Source organism: Marmota marmota, unplaced genomic scaffold, assembly GCF_001458135.2.
Source record: "Marmota marmota marmota unplaced genomic scaffold, marMar, whole genome shotgun sequence".
NCBI lineage: Eukaryota > Metazoa > Chordata > Mammalia > Rodentia > Sciuridae > Marmota > Marmota marmota.
The window spans coordinates 23,601,069-23,616,903 of record NW_025999982.1 but is presented as its reverse complement, the minus strand read 5'-3'; the positions used below and the strand labels follow the sequence as shown (position 1 = coordinate 23,616,903).

The 15,835-nt window shown below is 37.3% G+C and overlaps 1 protein-coding gene and 1 non-coding gene across 3 annotated transcripts in view; one reads left to right on the top strand and one right to left on the bottom strand.

Annotated features, from left to right (window-relative positions):
- The window catches only part of Prim2 (DNA primase subunit 2), a 410,568-nt gene that overhangs the window by 344,755 nt on the left and 49,978 nt on the right, over positions 1 to 15,835 (bottom strand). The window lies entirely within an intron of this gene.
- Positions 14,113 to 14,186, top strand: Trnav-cac. The gene has a single exon. It is a non-coding gene; the product is annotated as a tRNA-Val (tRNA).

The following is a 15,835-nucleotide window of genomic DNA, read 5'->3' as shown; positions in this document are numbered from 1 at the left end:
TTTTCAAGATTGTATGACATGGTCTTTAAAATCACAATTTAATAAAAGAGAAAAGTAGCCTCGTAACTATTTTAAAAGTAAAACGTTTAAACAACACTTTCTAATTAGAAGAGATAAAATATATGAACACTTGGGGGCTGGGGCTGTAGCTCAGTGGTAAAGCACTTGCCTCGCATGTGTGAGGCACTGAGTTCAATCCCTGGTGCCATATGAAAATAAAGATACTGTGTGTTCATCTACAACTAAAAAAATATATGCATTTTAAAAAATATATGCACACTTAATGATAGCACAAAGACTGGTAGGATATAAAAGCAATAGAGAATTTACACATAGAACAACACAAAAAATGGGAAAATTAAAATCAGTCTTTGACTTTGCTTAACCAATTAAAAAAATGAAAACATAATTGTGACTTAATATGAAAAATTGAAAAAAGCAAAACACTTTAGACATTTACTCTTTTGGGTTTAATATGTTAGGTTTATGCAAGGAAGAAAATATCTTAACATCCTGATTTTTTGTCTGTCCCTATACAATTTTTTTTTCACATGTATCATCATTAAAATTCTGTAAATCTGGACACATTACAAAGACCATAGATTAGCCTTTTCCTCATCCCTGCCTAATGAACCATTCGTCTAAAGATCTACAGCTAGATATGTGTTATGGTTTTGATATTGGATGATTCCCAAAAGCTCATGTGTGAGACAAAGCAAGAAAGCTTAAAAGTGAAATAATTGGATTATGAGAGCCTTAACCTAATCATTGCATTAATCCCCTGATAGGGATTAACTGGGAGGTAACTGTAAAATGGAGGAGGTCGGGGGACTGAAGTTGGGGCTCAGAGGTAGCACAATTGCCTGGCATGTGTGAGGCACTGGGTTCAATCTCAGCACCGCATATAAATAAATAAAATTTTTAAAAAAGATGGAGAAGGTGGTGGGGGCGGGGCGGGTATGCCTTTGGGGTTTATATTTTATCTGTGGTGAGAGGAGTCTCTTTTTCTCTGTTTCCTGATGTCATGTCCTTAGCTGCTTTCCTCCACCATATCCTTTCGCTCCTTAAAATTATTATTACCTAGTCTTTTGGTCATAATAACGAAAAGGCTGACTAAAACACTGTGTTTTTATGAAATGTAGTTTATACTCCAAATAGAGAATTACCTATCATTATATGGTTGATTATAGCATTTGGCAGAATGTTATATATATATATATATATACACACATATATATTCATTCACAAAAAAATTTCTGGAAGAAGTAACAGATGTTACCATTAGCAGTGTGACAGGAATCAGGTATACCTACAGAAGGGATTGACATTTACTGTTCATTTGTTATTTTGTGTAATTTGTTGTTCTTTGTAGAGCTGGGGATCAAACTCAGGGCATCCTGCATATTAGGCAGGTGGTCTACCACTGAGCTACACACTGGCCCTAGTGTTTGAACTTTTATTAGGTGCATATTGTACTTTCATAATTATAAAAACTAGTTTAGCTTTTTAAATAGTACATAGTCTAGATAAAAGACAAAGAATAAATAAATTTTGGAACAATGTGTCATATATTGTTGTATTCTTAATTATGCTTTATAAATTATGCACTCAATAAATATTAGGTGCATAAATGAACATACTGTCCTTTTGGAATGGAAAAAAAGCAAAGTAAAATGCATGAAATTAGCCCATCTGTAGAAAATTGTCCCAGAAATCTTCTCTGAGACAAAACTGCACTAAAACCAGAATACATATGAAATTCCTGCCAAAGATATCAATTCAAAATATAACAGCTGGGAATGTAGCTCATTTGGTAGAGTGCATGCCTACCATGGCACAAGGCCCCGGTTCAATCCCTAGCACCAAAAAAAAAAAAAAAAAAAAAAAGCAAAATATAACAAATGCACAATAGGCTATGATAGGACTCCAACATATCTGTGAGGAGATGATTTTATACAGAAGAATATGATGGTTTGCAATAGAAACTAGAAAAAATATATATTATTTCTCCTGCATTAGCCAAAGAAAGGATATTGTGATTCTTGACTGATGGCCCAGCTTTTTAGAAAGAAGTGCCTCTAAAATGTGGAAGGACAATTAATTGGTCCTCCTTAGTGTGCTAGAAATCCATTTAAAAAGTATCAAATTCCCTTAATTTTTTGTATAACCAGCAACTTTCTAAGTCACAATTTCGTGTCTAAAGTGTGCCTACTCGCCAGAAAGAAAAAATTCCTAACAGAAGAAAAATAGGAGAGGCTTCTTTGATTTTTAAGCAAGAAAGGGTACTTATTGGAGAAATTTTCAAGTCTGGCTGTCATATTTTGCATATATTGCATATTAATAAACTACCTTTTGGGTTTATGTACATAGGTAGATAAACCCATCTGGTAGGATGGTAGGAATCTGAGAACTTAATCATTTCTTTAGTGAACCAGTAAAATTTAATTCTTAAATATACAAATTCCAGCAAGACATGACAGTGCTCGCTTGTAATCCCACAATTCAGGAAGCTGAGGCAGGAGGATAACAGGATTAAGGCCAGCCTGGGAAACTTATCAAAACCCTATCTCAAAATAAAAAATAAAAAGGGCTGGGGATGTAGCTCAGTGATAAAATACTCCTGTGTTCAAATCCCTAGTCTTTAAAAAAAAATTCCAGACCAGAATCTAGGCCCACCAATGTGGTTCTGAAGCTCAGCCTCTATAATCATCAGCAATACAATACTTGTCTTGTTCTATATTCTTTCTGTCTTCATTTAAATAATTCTGCATGAGGAAAAATATACCCTAGGAAAAAATTCAGGACATACTATAATCTCAAATAGAAGGGTATCTGAATCTCTGAAGACATGGTAATATCAGAATTTAGCCTTTATGTTTGGGAAAAAAACAACTATAATTTTTTAAAAATATTTTTTTAGATGTTGATGGATCTTTATTTTATTCATTTATTTATATGAGGTGCTGAGAATCTAACCCAGGGCCTCAAACATTCTAGGCAATTGCTCTGCCACTGAGCCACAGCTCCAGCCCCACAACTATAATTTAAGATAGAAAGAAGAGCATTTACTATTTTGTTCAGACCATAGACTCCATATCCATTTGACCTGAGAATCTGCGATAATTCAGTTGATTGTTCTTGTATTGTTGTACTCTTATATAGTGTAAATGAAGTTGTTAAACATGGAACAATATATTTACAGTTTATAAAAATTTTTTAGATGTTGATGGACCTTTATTTTATTCATTTATTTGTATGCAGTTCTGAGAATCGAACCCAGTGCCTCACACATGCTAGGCAAGTTCTCTACTACTGAGCCACAACGCCAGCCCACAATATTTACAGTTTTGATGGTGTGTTATTCAGTTGGTTGTTGCAGAGACCAATACCTAACAAAAACAACTTATAGGAGGAAAAGTTTATTTTGGACTCACGGTTTCAGAGGTTCAAGTCTATAGATGGCTGACTCCATTGTCTGGGCCAGAGATAAGGCAGAAAACATCATGGCAGAGGTCCTGGGGGAGGAAAGCTACTCAGCTTATGAAATCCAGGAAGCAGAGAGAGCAGACACAAAATGTAATTCCCAAGGACACATCCTAGTGACCTACTTCCTACAGCCAGTTACCACCCAGTAATCCGTTTAGAGTATTAACCCATCAAATGAGTTAATCCACTGATGAGGTTACAATTCTCATAATCTAATCATTTCACCTCTGAACATTCCTGCAGTGCCACATGAGCTTTTCAGGGGACATCTCATATCTGAGACATAACAGATGGACTTTGCCAAATTGTTCTCTGAAAGGGTTGATTCCTTTTATATACAAACAAAATATTTGCTTCTTCATATTCTCTTGCATATTAAATATTTTTAACTTATTTAACTTTTCCAATGAAATATCAGGAAAACTGTATACTTGTTTAATTTGTATTTCTTCAATTATGAATAAAGTTAAATATAGCATCATGCCAGTAGGCAATTATATTTCGTTTCATTATCTGGCAGTGTAGATGCTTCACCTATTTTTCTATTCAACTGATGATATTTTTCTTATCAATTTATAAGAGATCTTGATACACCAATGAAATTAGCCCTTGTATGCCAAACATTAATAGCATTTTTCTTAGTTTGTTTTTGTCTTTTGCATCATTTTTGTACTTTAATATGAGTTTTTTGAGACAACAAATATTTACCAAGAAAATATTCCCCTTCTCACCACATGAAAGAAGGCCTAATGTTATGTTTTTTCAAAGGTCTGAGCTCAGTCCTATGTGGTGGCATACTCCTATAATCCCAGACACTTGTGAAGCTGAGACAGGAGGCTTGAAAGTTCAAGGCCAGCCTAGGCAACTTAGTGAACTGCTGTCTGAAGACAAAAATATTTTAAAAAGACTAGGGATATGGCTCAGCAGTAGAGCATTTGCTTAGCACATGTTCATGGGTTCAATCCTTAGTACTACAAAAACAATCAAAAAAACTGATCTAAGCTCATTACACCTAGCTCTTTCATTAGGAAAGAAGCAAAAACTATTTTTGGCCTAGTCTTTCAAAGATGATTAAAGTAGACCATCTCAGAGATGGATGGAGCAAGACAATGTTTCTCAAAGAAAAATCTAATGGCATTTCTGGAAAGCTTAATTGGGTATCCCTGATTTCTAGGGACTAAATTTCAAGAGCATTCCATAGTTATTAAGATTACTAAAAAAGTTGGGCATGGTGGTGCAGGCCTGTAGTCCTAGCTATATATAGGAGAGGCTGAGGCAGGAGGATCACAAGTTAGGGCCAGCCTAGATATCTTACTGAGATCTCATAAAATAAAATAAAAAGGGCTAGGGGTTATGGCTCAGTGGTAGAATGCCTTCCTATCATTCATAAGGCCCTGGGTTCAGTCCCCAGCACCCCACACACACACAAAAAAGAAATCACCTACACATTGTTAAATGTCCCAGTCATTCTCACCAAAAGATAAATTCTTAGATTTCAAAAAACTGGACTAGTTTCCTGGGGACTGATGAAGGCAGTAGGTTCTGAAAACTATAGGTGTCTGAGCTTTGCCAGGAGATACAGTAGAGCCTCTGGTGGTGCTTCAGTTTGTGGGTGCTAGGGATATGAACACTAAACCCCATAACCCTGGGTATTTAGGTAAAAGATACTTAGGACCAAATGTGGCATAAAGGATGTGGATTTATTCAAATATACTCAGTGAACTTGGGCAATTCACAGCTTAGTGATGATGACAAGGGAGTACCAGAGCTCTATCCCCAAGATTTCAAACTGTTGTAACTCTCACAACTCTTGTTCAACTATGAAAAGAAGAAGGAAATCTCTAATTTAAAGATTCATATTGTTAATCTATAACTCGGGCAAATTATGACTCAGATTAGAATTAATTTGATATAAAAAAATAAATCAAGACCTCCTGTTTCTGTGACAAGGCTGAGTTGCTATCAACCCTCCTTCTATATATACATACCTTTGGTGAACTTAGATAAATGTATAAGATAAACTATAATAATAACAAAAAGAATATACAACTTAAAGGAAAGAGGAGAATCCCCAGGGGCCTCAACTGCCAAGAATATGCAGTGCCTGAGACTTAGACCAGCTCTTGTTCCCCCTGAACGCCTGAAAAGATGTCCTGACCTAGAGGAAAGAGAAAGCTGGAGGGGAGGCACTGATGTAAAGATGAAGCTCTGAAAGAGCCACTGAATCTGGGGAAAAGGAGTTAGAAAAATTCCATCTGGGGTACACAGAAGCAAGAAGGAAGCTTGCCTTTCCCTAAGGTTCTGAATGGGGAAAAGTTTCTGGGAGGAATAAAACCCCCAAACCTATACCATAGGTAGGTATTGTTTCTGAATTTATACTAGTCATGTGGTATACAAATTCCAAGTGGAGAATTTAACATCAATTCTGGTCCCAGATCCATAAACATTCTGAAAAGACTGGCTTAGGTAAAATATCAAGAGCAGATACCAAACTTTTGTGTTTGGAAATCCCATGAGAAACGTAGTCCCAGTAAAGATGAGTTCACATTCCTAAATTATAAACCTTCAAGGAGGCATGATGAGGGAGAGTCATCAGATGCAATAATAAAGAGCATTACAAATAATGAAGTAATCTCAAAATAAGTATGTGGCACTAAAATAATTAAAGCAATGAAAAAAACAAATAATCCAATTAATAAATGGGCAAATGAACGAAACAGATGTTTCTCAAAAGAAGAAATACAAATGGCCAAACAAATATATGAAAAAATGTTCGATACTGTTAGCAGTTGGGGAAATGCAAATCAAACTACACTGAGATTTCATCTCACTTCAGTTAGAAAGGCAGCCGTCAAAAACACAAAAGAGCTAAGGTTGTGGCTCAGTGGTAGAGCGCTTGCCTAGCATGCACGCACTGGGTCGATCCTCAGCACAGTATCAAAAAATAAATAAAATTAAGGTATTGTTTCCATCTACAACTAAAACATTTTTTAAAAAATAAAGAAAAAACACAAATGATATTAAATGTTGAAGAGGATGTGGAGAAGAAGGAACACTTTTACACTGTTGGTGGGGTTGTAAATTATTAAAACTACTATGGAAATTAATATGGTGGTTCCTCAAAAGACTAGGAATGGAACCAATCTATGACCCAGTTATAATACTCCTTGGTATTTATCCTGAAGAACTTAAGTCTGAATACTATAGTGATACATGCATACCCACGTTTGCAGCAATACAATTCACAATAACCAAACTGTGGATCCAACCTAGGAGTCCATTAATAGATAACAAAAAGATGGTATATAAACATAATGGCATTTTATTCAAAAATAAAAATGAAATTATATCATTTTCAGGAAAATGGATAACACTGTAAGAAGCAAAATAAGCCAAACTAAGAAAATCAAAGGTCATATGTTTTCTCTCATATATGGAAGCTAGAGAGGAAAGAGTGAAAGAAAAGTGGTGGGTATCATGAAAATTGAGGGGGAGATCAGTAGAGTAGATGAAAGCAACCAGGGGAAGGGAGGAGAGGAGAGGAAGGGAAAATACTGGGAAATGACATTGGTCAAATTATATTGTTCTATTCTTTGCATGTCTGGTGTATAAAAATACACCAATAAAAAATATAGGGAAAAAAAGCATAATGAAAAAAAGTTACTTCACTACAGGAGAAGAGAATAGAGATTCTAATGAAATAAGGAACATCTGGAATTTTTAAAAAGTATTCACTTAAATTATAAACCCAAAGGATACTTTAATATTCTTCCTTCTACAGTACTGAGGATTGAACCCAGGACCTCGTGCATGCTAGGCAAATCTACCACCGATTCCACTCCCCAGAACAAATCATAGAATAGAAATTATGGTGAGAAAATTAGCAAACCAAAGGATAAGTTATTACACATAATAAACTTAGAAAAATAGAAAATGATTTAGGATCAACCTCTCTTAATTGGAGCTTCAGATAAAGAAAATAGAATGTTGGAGCCAATATTGAAGAAACAATGGTAGAGCATTTTCTAGAATTGAAAAAAGATACAATTGAAGTAGCACACCAAATTCTGTAGGTAAAATAAAACTAATCCCTACCTAGATACTACAGAACATCAAAGATGAAGGAAAATTCATCAAAGCAACCAGAGGAGGAAAAAAGATATTATTGGCACTTCACCACCTAAAGATGTGCCAATCTGGAGATATTTCTTTACTTTCCATTGCTATATCACCAGTAGATTTCAAATACCCCTACTAACATATTTTGAGGACTGGCATTCTTTCAAATGCTTTGTTAGCTCATTAAATTCCAGTAACAACCCTAAGAAATACTACAATTATGAAACTGGAACAGAGAAAGATTTAAGTATGATAATACAGCTAGCAAGTGGTAGAGCTGGAATTCAAATCCAGGCATTCTGAATCCAAAGCCCAAAAACACAGTAAGAGCCCAAAAGCATATACTTGAGTGTAAGACCAATTTTGCAACCCACAAAGTGTAAGAGTATCATTATCACATGTGTCTCATTTTTTAATCAATTCCCTTCTCATTCCAACTATCCCCAACCCCAATCTGTTTGTTTTTTGTTTTTTGTAGTTTTTTCTTTTTTGTCTTCCAGGATGATGGCAACTCAATTTTAAAAATAACTTTGATATGAAACTCCAATCACAGATGAATGTAGAAAGGACTATACTTGAAACTGGAAAAAAAATTGTTGTGGACATCAAGTATTTGGTTATTAGCATAAGTAGAACTTTCTCCAACATTGTGTGTGACTTAATACAAATCCAGATATTATGGTTTTGATATGAGGTGTCTCCCAAAAGCTCCCGTTATTGCAAGAATATTCAGAGATGAAATGATTAGAATATGAAAACTGTAATCTGGTTAGTTCATCCTAGTTTGAATGGACAGGGTGGTAACTGTAGGCAGGTGGGGTTTGGCTAGAGGAGGTGAGTCATTGACAGTGTACCCTGGAGGGTACATCTTCCTTGGGCTTCCTTGGGGCATCTTCCCTTCATCCTTTCCTCTCTTTCTCTGTTTTACTGACTCTGCCATGGGCTGAGCACCTTTCCTCTGTGGAGCCCTTCTGACATGATGTATTGCCTTGCCTTGGACCCAGAGCAATAGAGTCAGCCATCTATAGACCCCTGAAACTGTATGCCCTAAATAAATTTTTCCCACTCTAAGTTGTTCTTGTTGGGTATCTTAGTCACAGCAATGCAAAAGTTCACTGAAACACTAGGGAATATACAATTGGATGAGTCTGAATTCATAATTGGACCTAATCAAGAGATTGATCAAGAGAGATTGTTACCTAATCTACTTTTAGGACATTTGATTTTTTTCTACTTTATTTGCATCTAAAAATAGGGTTAATCATATAGTCTCCTTATTTTGTGAAAGCACTGGGAATTGAAGCTAAGGAATGAATAACAGAATACTGATTGGGATAAGCTCTTGAAAAGGTATTAACTACCAGATCATTGAAGTGCTAGCTAAACAAATGTTCCAAAAAATGTACAAGGAAGAACATCACACAGATGTGATCTTCTATATCATTGGTGAAGTTTTTAAAAGTCATAGAGTTGACCAAATTGACCAGGTTTTCAATTAGAGAGGACTTTCAGAACACTATAACTTTTCAACAAGAAAATATATACACTATATAAGAAAGACTTGGGCAGTAAAGGGGGAAAAGATATTAATTTTCTAAAAATTCCTTTATTAATAAGAAATCTAAAACTAGAAGTATATATGCTGGTACATACTGGCCCATGTGAGGCAGGCATGGTGTTATATATCTGTAATCCCAGTGACTTGGTAGGCTGAGACAGGAGGATTGCAAGTTCAAGGCCAGACTCAGCAACTTAGTGAGATCCTGTCTCAAAAATTTAAAAAGAGGACTGGAGACGTTGCTCAGCACCTCTGGGTTCTATCCCCAGTAATAAAACAAAACAAACAAACAAATGCAACTGACTGGTCCATGTGAGACAAGAACAATCTAGGTTAAAATAAAAGGTAATCTAGAATGGACAGACGATTCTTTGGCTCACATTAGTAGGAGTTATAACCAGTTCCTAAATGTTATGGTTTGAATGTGTCCCCCAGATTTCATGTGTTGGAATCATAGCCCCCAGTGCAGCAGTATTGAGAGGGGGAACCTTTGGGAGGTGACTGGCTCATGAGGACTCTGTCCTCATGAGTAGACAAATCCATTAATAGATAGATTAATGGTGTATGGTGGGGTGACTTTGCTATAAAAATGAGATCTCTCTGAAATGCATGTTATTTCTCACCATGTGTTATGGTTTGAATATGACATATCTCCCAAAGCGGCTGTTAATGCAGGAATATTTAGTGGCAAATTGATTGGATTATGAGAGCTTGAATCTAATCATACCATTCTAATTTGAATGGACTGGGTGGTAACTGGCATGGCTAAAGGAGGTAGATCACTGGGGGCATCACTAGGAAGTTGCTTAACCTGAAAAAAATATATCTTCCCCATCTCTCTCTGCTTCCTGACCCTACCATTAGCTGAACAGCTCTCCTCCATTGGGCCCTTCCCCATGGTGTGACTTCACCTTGGGCCCAGAGCAATGGAGTGAGCCATCTATGGACTGAGACCTCTGAAATCACGAGCCCCAAATAAGCCTTCTATCCTCTAAGTTGTTCTTTTTGGGTACTTTGGTCATAACAATGCAAAAGCTAACTAAAATAGAAATTGGTAACAAGAAGTGGAGTCACTGGCTGTGATTAACCTGATCATGTAGTTCCGAAGCCTTTGGAGCCAATGTGTAGCAGGAATTTCAAAAAATTTAGAGATGAAAGCCAGAACAGCTTTAAAATGTTATAAGAAAAGCTTTATGAGTGATTCTGGTAGGAGTTCAGAAGACCAGAATGGCAATAAGAATGTGGACTGTGCTCATGAGGTTTCAGAGGGAAATGAGGATTCTGTTGGGAATTAGACTAGAGATCACTCATGTTATACTCTGGTCAAGAACTTGTCTATATTTTGCTCATGTCCTGAGACTTTATGTGAGCTGAATTTAAAAATGATGAACTAATTAAGCTGGTGGAAGAAATTTCAAGGCAGCACAGCATTCAATCAGTGGCCCATGCTGGCAAGTTTTAGCCATTTTTGCCTTAAGCATTGGGAGTAGAAAACAGAGCTAAGGATTTTAAAAACTTGCAGCTTCACCAGAAAATACATGTAAACCTGGAGCAAGGAAGTGTGCTTTTTGAAGAAATTATGGCCCCCAAAGAGATGCTAAGTACTTTATACAGAGACAACAGGAAAGATGTGAGATTATCAGGAATTGCCATGCAACACCCGTGGCAGGCTCAAGGATGTTGAAGGAAAAATTCCTTTGAGAAGAGATCATAGGGGTACCCTGCTTTGAAAGGGGGGCCCTAGGAAGTTTCTTAACCATGCTGAGCCACACAGGCATTCAGAGGCCACTGCAGGTATGATTCCAGGGGGCCCAAGTAAACCCTAATAACCTTACTTAACCCCAAATAAATCTTCCCTTCTCTAATTTGTTCTTGTTAGGTATCTTGGTCACAGTGACAGAAAAGCTAATAAAATACCATGTGATGGGGGCTGGGGATGTGGCTCAAGCGGTAGCCCGCTGCACCACATACAAACGAAGATGTTGTGTCTGCCAAAAACTAAAAAATAAATGTTAAGAAAAATTCTCTCTCTCTCTAAAAAAAAAAAAATACCATGTGAAGCCTTTTTCCATGTTATGATGCAGCAATAAGGTCCTCAGTAGATGTTGAACAGATGATAGCACTATGTTCTGGCATTTCCCAGCCTCTACGACCATGAGATAAATAAACCTCCACTCTTTGTAAATTATTGGTCATAGTCCTGGTATAGCAACAGAAAATTGACCAGGATGCTTAGTGACCACTATCAGCAAGGTGCTCATTCAAGAAACCTGTAAATAATTCTTGATATTTTATCTTGTTCTTGTATCATAGGCAAGTCCTGTAGATTCTACCTACATAGCTAAAATCAAATGTATCCACTTTTCTGCTTCACTCCTCTGACTTCTTCAGTTTAACCCCCCATTGTTAGGTGCAGGACAGGCTGAACTAAGTTGTCTGCAGGGTAGGCTGAACGAATGTTAGCTTCAGGATAACATACGCACTCAAACCCCCCTCTGTCTGGTCCTTTATCACCTGTTTGCATCAAGTCTGAACACTCAACCCCTCTCTCAAGGCTGAACACTTAATCCCCCTTGTGCCAACAAGGCAGCTTGCAGACCCAGAGACCTCATTAGATTTGGGCTATAAAAACTCCCTCCTGCCAGACCCCTTTCTCTTGCTCTTGTTCTCTCTGTCTCTCTTGCTCTTGCTCTTGCTCCCTTGCTCTTGCTCTCTCTTTCTTCTCTCGCTTCTCTCTCTCTCTCTCTCTCTCTCTCTCTCTCTCCTGCTCACTTTCTCTCTTTTTCTCCTCTGTTGCACTACTGCAATAAAGATCTCTTGGTCGCTCGAGTGTTGTGGTCACTTTCTTTTCACCCATCATCTCTCACCTGCTTTCCTCTACTCTATGCTTTTCCTGGAGAGCATCTGGATAAATCTTTTAGAATTGTCAAGAGGATCTCCTTATCCTTTCACCAAAAAGGCTCCTCAAGATTCTTGAGATATAATACAAATTGTTTAATATTACTCACAAGGTCTTTATGATCTGGCCTTGCCTCTGTCACTATTTCATTTTATACTCTTTTTCAACTCATTCCTGCATATTAGGTCCCCTTCAACTCCTAAAATCCACTGAATGGTTTCCTGCACCAGACCATTGTACTAGCTGTGTTCTCTACTTAAAATCTTTTGCTGCCTATTCTTTACCTAGCTAACTTATTTATCCTTCAGATAACAGATCAAATGTCATTCTGTCATACAGTCCTTCTCTGGAATCCAATTTTAAATTAGGGCCCCCATTCCTATCACACAAATTATTTTATTTCATATTATATCTAAGAGTATGTAATTACTTATTTATGTGTGCATGTGTTTATGTGCTTTTTTGTTTTGTTCTCGCTTACAAGATTATAAACTCCAAAAGAACAAAAACCACCTTCCTCTTTTATTCATCAAGGAATATCCATTGCTTGCTGGGCTTGGTGGTGCATGCCTATAATTCCAGCAACTTGGGAGGCTGATGCAGGATGATTGGAAGTTCAAGCCTAGCCTGGGCAACTTAATGAGACACCATTTCAAAGTAAAAAATAAAAAGGGCTGAGGATATAGCACAGTGCTAAAGCAATCCCCAGTACCAAAAAAGAGGGAAAAAACAAAAGAGGAATACCCATTGCTTAGCATAATATTGGCACAATAAAAAAATTAATGGATAAATGACCCTGTAAGTTATATCACTCCTTATTACAGATGAGAACCCTAATATCCAGGGTTAAGCAATTTTTAAAAACTGGAACAGATCCATTCTTTGTAAATTATTGGTCATAGTCCTGGGTGAGGTGGTGCATGCCTATAATCCCAGTTGCTAGAGAGGCTGAGGCAGGAGGATTCAAATTTAAGGCTAGCCTGGGAAACTTAGAGATACCTTGTCTCAAAATGAAATAAAAAGGGTTAGGGAAGTAACTCAGAGGTAGTAGTGCTTGTCTGACATGCATAAGGCCTGAGGTTCCATCCCAGTACCACACACACAAAAAAAGATATCTATATGTACTGGGAGTATAATTCAGTGGCAAAGCACTTGCCCAGCATGCTCATGGCCCTTGTTTGATCTTTAGAAAAATAAATAAGTAAATAGGAACAGTATTCCTATGCATGACTAAAAAATATTAGATTTTTTTTTTACAATGTGGTCTATTCAATTCTGATAGTCTATCCAAGACTCGTAGACTATTACTGTCTATACCAACACAGTGGTTTCTATTAGGTTTCTACCGATGTCTAGCCTGGGCAACTGCATTCATATGTGTATGCATTCATATGTGTATGCAGTATTTAGACTTATAGTCTAAATAGTAAAATTTTCAAGGGTTTCTTCCTCAAGAATATAAATATAAATATATTTTAGTATATTTATAATAAAATACATGTTATATATTTTTGTTACATAAATATATAAATTGATTTATATACTTATATTTACATATATCTGGGAGTAGGAGGGGGAAGAGAGTATAACAGGGATATAGAGGGGCTGCCTTTGCTAAAAGTACTCTTTACTAGGCCTACAGATGCCCTACAAGTAGCTAAAAGCAGAATAAATCTCTGCATCTCTGTCTTCATTTTGCAGCTATCTCCTTTATTACCTTAAACTTTGCGTCAGGTCCCTGCTCAGCTCTTCCTGTAGGCATGTTAATTATTTAAGAAATACACATCTGGGAGAAAATCTTTACCATGTTCACCTCCGTTAGAGCACTCATCTCTAGGATATATAAAGAACTCAAAAAAATTAATACCAAGAAAAATGAATAACCCAATCAATAATTGGGCTAAGGAACTGAACAGACACTGCACAGAATCCATCAACAAAAAGGTGAAAAAATGTTCAACATCTCTAACAATTACAGAAATGCAAATCAAAATTACTCTAAGACTTCATCTAACTCCAGTCAGAATGGCAATTATCAAGAATACAGGGCTGGGGATATAGCTCAGTTGGTAGAGTGCTTGCCTCACATGCACAAGGCCCTGGGTTCAATCCCCAGTACCACAAACAAACAAACAGTACAAGCAATAATAAGTGTTGGCAAGGATGTGGAGAAAAAGGTACACTCCTATATTGCTGGTAGGAATGCAAATTGGTGCAACCACTATGGACAGCAGTATGGAGATTCCTCAGAAAACTTGGAATGGAACCACCATTTGACCCAGGCATCCCACTCCTAGGTTTATACCCTAAAAACTTAAAAATCAGCATACTACAGGGACACAGCCACATCAATATTTATAGCAGCTCAATTCACAATAGCTAAACTATTGAACCAGCCTAGATGCCCTTCAACAGATGAATGGATAAAGAAAATGTACTAAATATACACAATGGAATATTACTCAGTCTTAAAGAAGTATGGAATTATGGCATTTGCAGGTAAATGGATGGAGCTGGAGAATATTATGCTAAGTGGAAACAAAGGAATCCCAAAAATCCAAAGGCCAGATGTTTTCTCTGATAAAAGGATGCTGAACCATAATGGGAGGTGGGGTGTAGGGAAGAATGAAGGAACTTTGGATTGGGCAGAGGGGAGTGAGGAAAGGGAAAGGAGTGTGGGGGCGGGAAAGATAGTGGAATGAGACAGACATTATTACCCTATATACATGTATGATTACACAACTGGTTCAGCCAGAGGAAGGATAAGCTGTGCTCCATTTGTGTACAATGTGTCAAAATGTTTTCTATTTGCCAGGCACAGTGATGCACACCTATAATCCCAGCGGCTTGGCAGGGTGAGGCAGGGGGATCGCAAGTTCAAAGCCAGCCTCAGCAAAAACAAGGCACTAAGCAACTCAGTGTGACCCTGTCTCTAAAGAAAATACAAAAAAGGGCTGGGGATGTGGCTCAGTGGTTGAGTGGACCTGAGTTTATTTCCTGGTAACCCCCCCCACACACACACCAAAAAAATGCATTCTACTGTCATGCATAACTAACTAGGACAAATTTTAAAAGACAAAAAAAGAAATATATATCTAAAAACTAGAAATACAAGGTTTATTAGCCCTCAGTTTACCTAGCCTATCTTTTTCTGCTTCAAGACTGAGGCCAGATTTGCAGTGACATTCACAGGCATCCTATTTTCAGGTCCTTGGAACAGCTCCTGGAATTTTTTGGTCATTATCCTGTACCTTTCAGGAACAGTGGAAGGCAGGCACATAGCCCCACCATGAGACTGCCCCTGTGAATAGGAAGGATCACCTCTTGGGATTGAACTGCCCCCTTCCAGGATCACAGGTATGAGAGATAAATATCTTGAACAGCAAGTGGATAATTGCCCCCACCTCAAGCAATAAGGACTTCTCCAGAGCTACCTCGTAAAATCAGAACTAAAATAATAATCAACCAGACCACAGTTTGGCCACTGCTTAATTATGCATACCTCTTGCCCCCATCTCAATTCTTGTTCTATTTAAATCTAAAGTTCCTATTAGCACCCTGAAGATAGGGCTGAAATGTTGCATCTTACTTTACCATCCCAATATGGCCATATTGAGTAAAGTTCTTTTCCTGTTTTCATCATTATTTTTCTGTTTGTTTTTTGGAGTGAGTGTCTGGACCCAGTTTGTTGGGACCTCAAGAGTCAGACCTCTGATCTAAGATTCAAGTACTAGGATATCTCCAAGTAAGATATTTATGCTCTACTTTTAGGA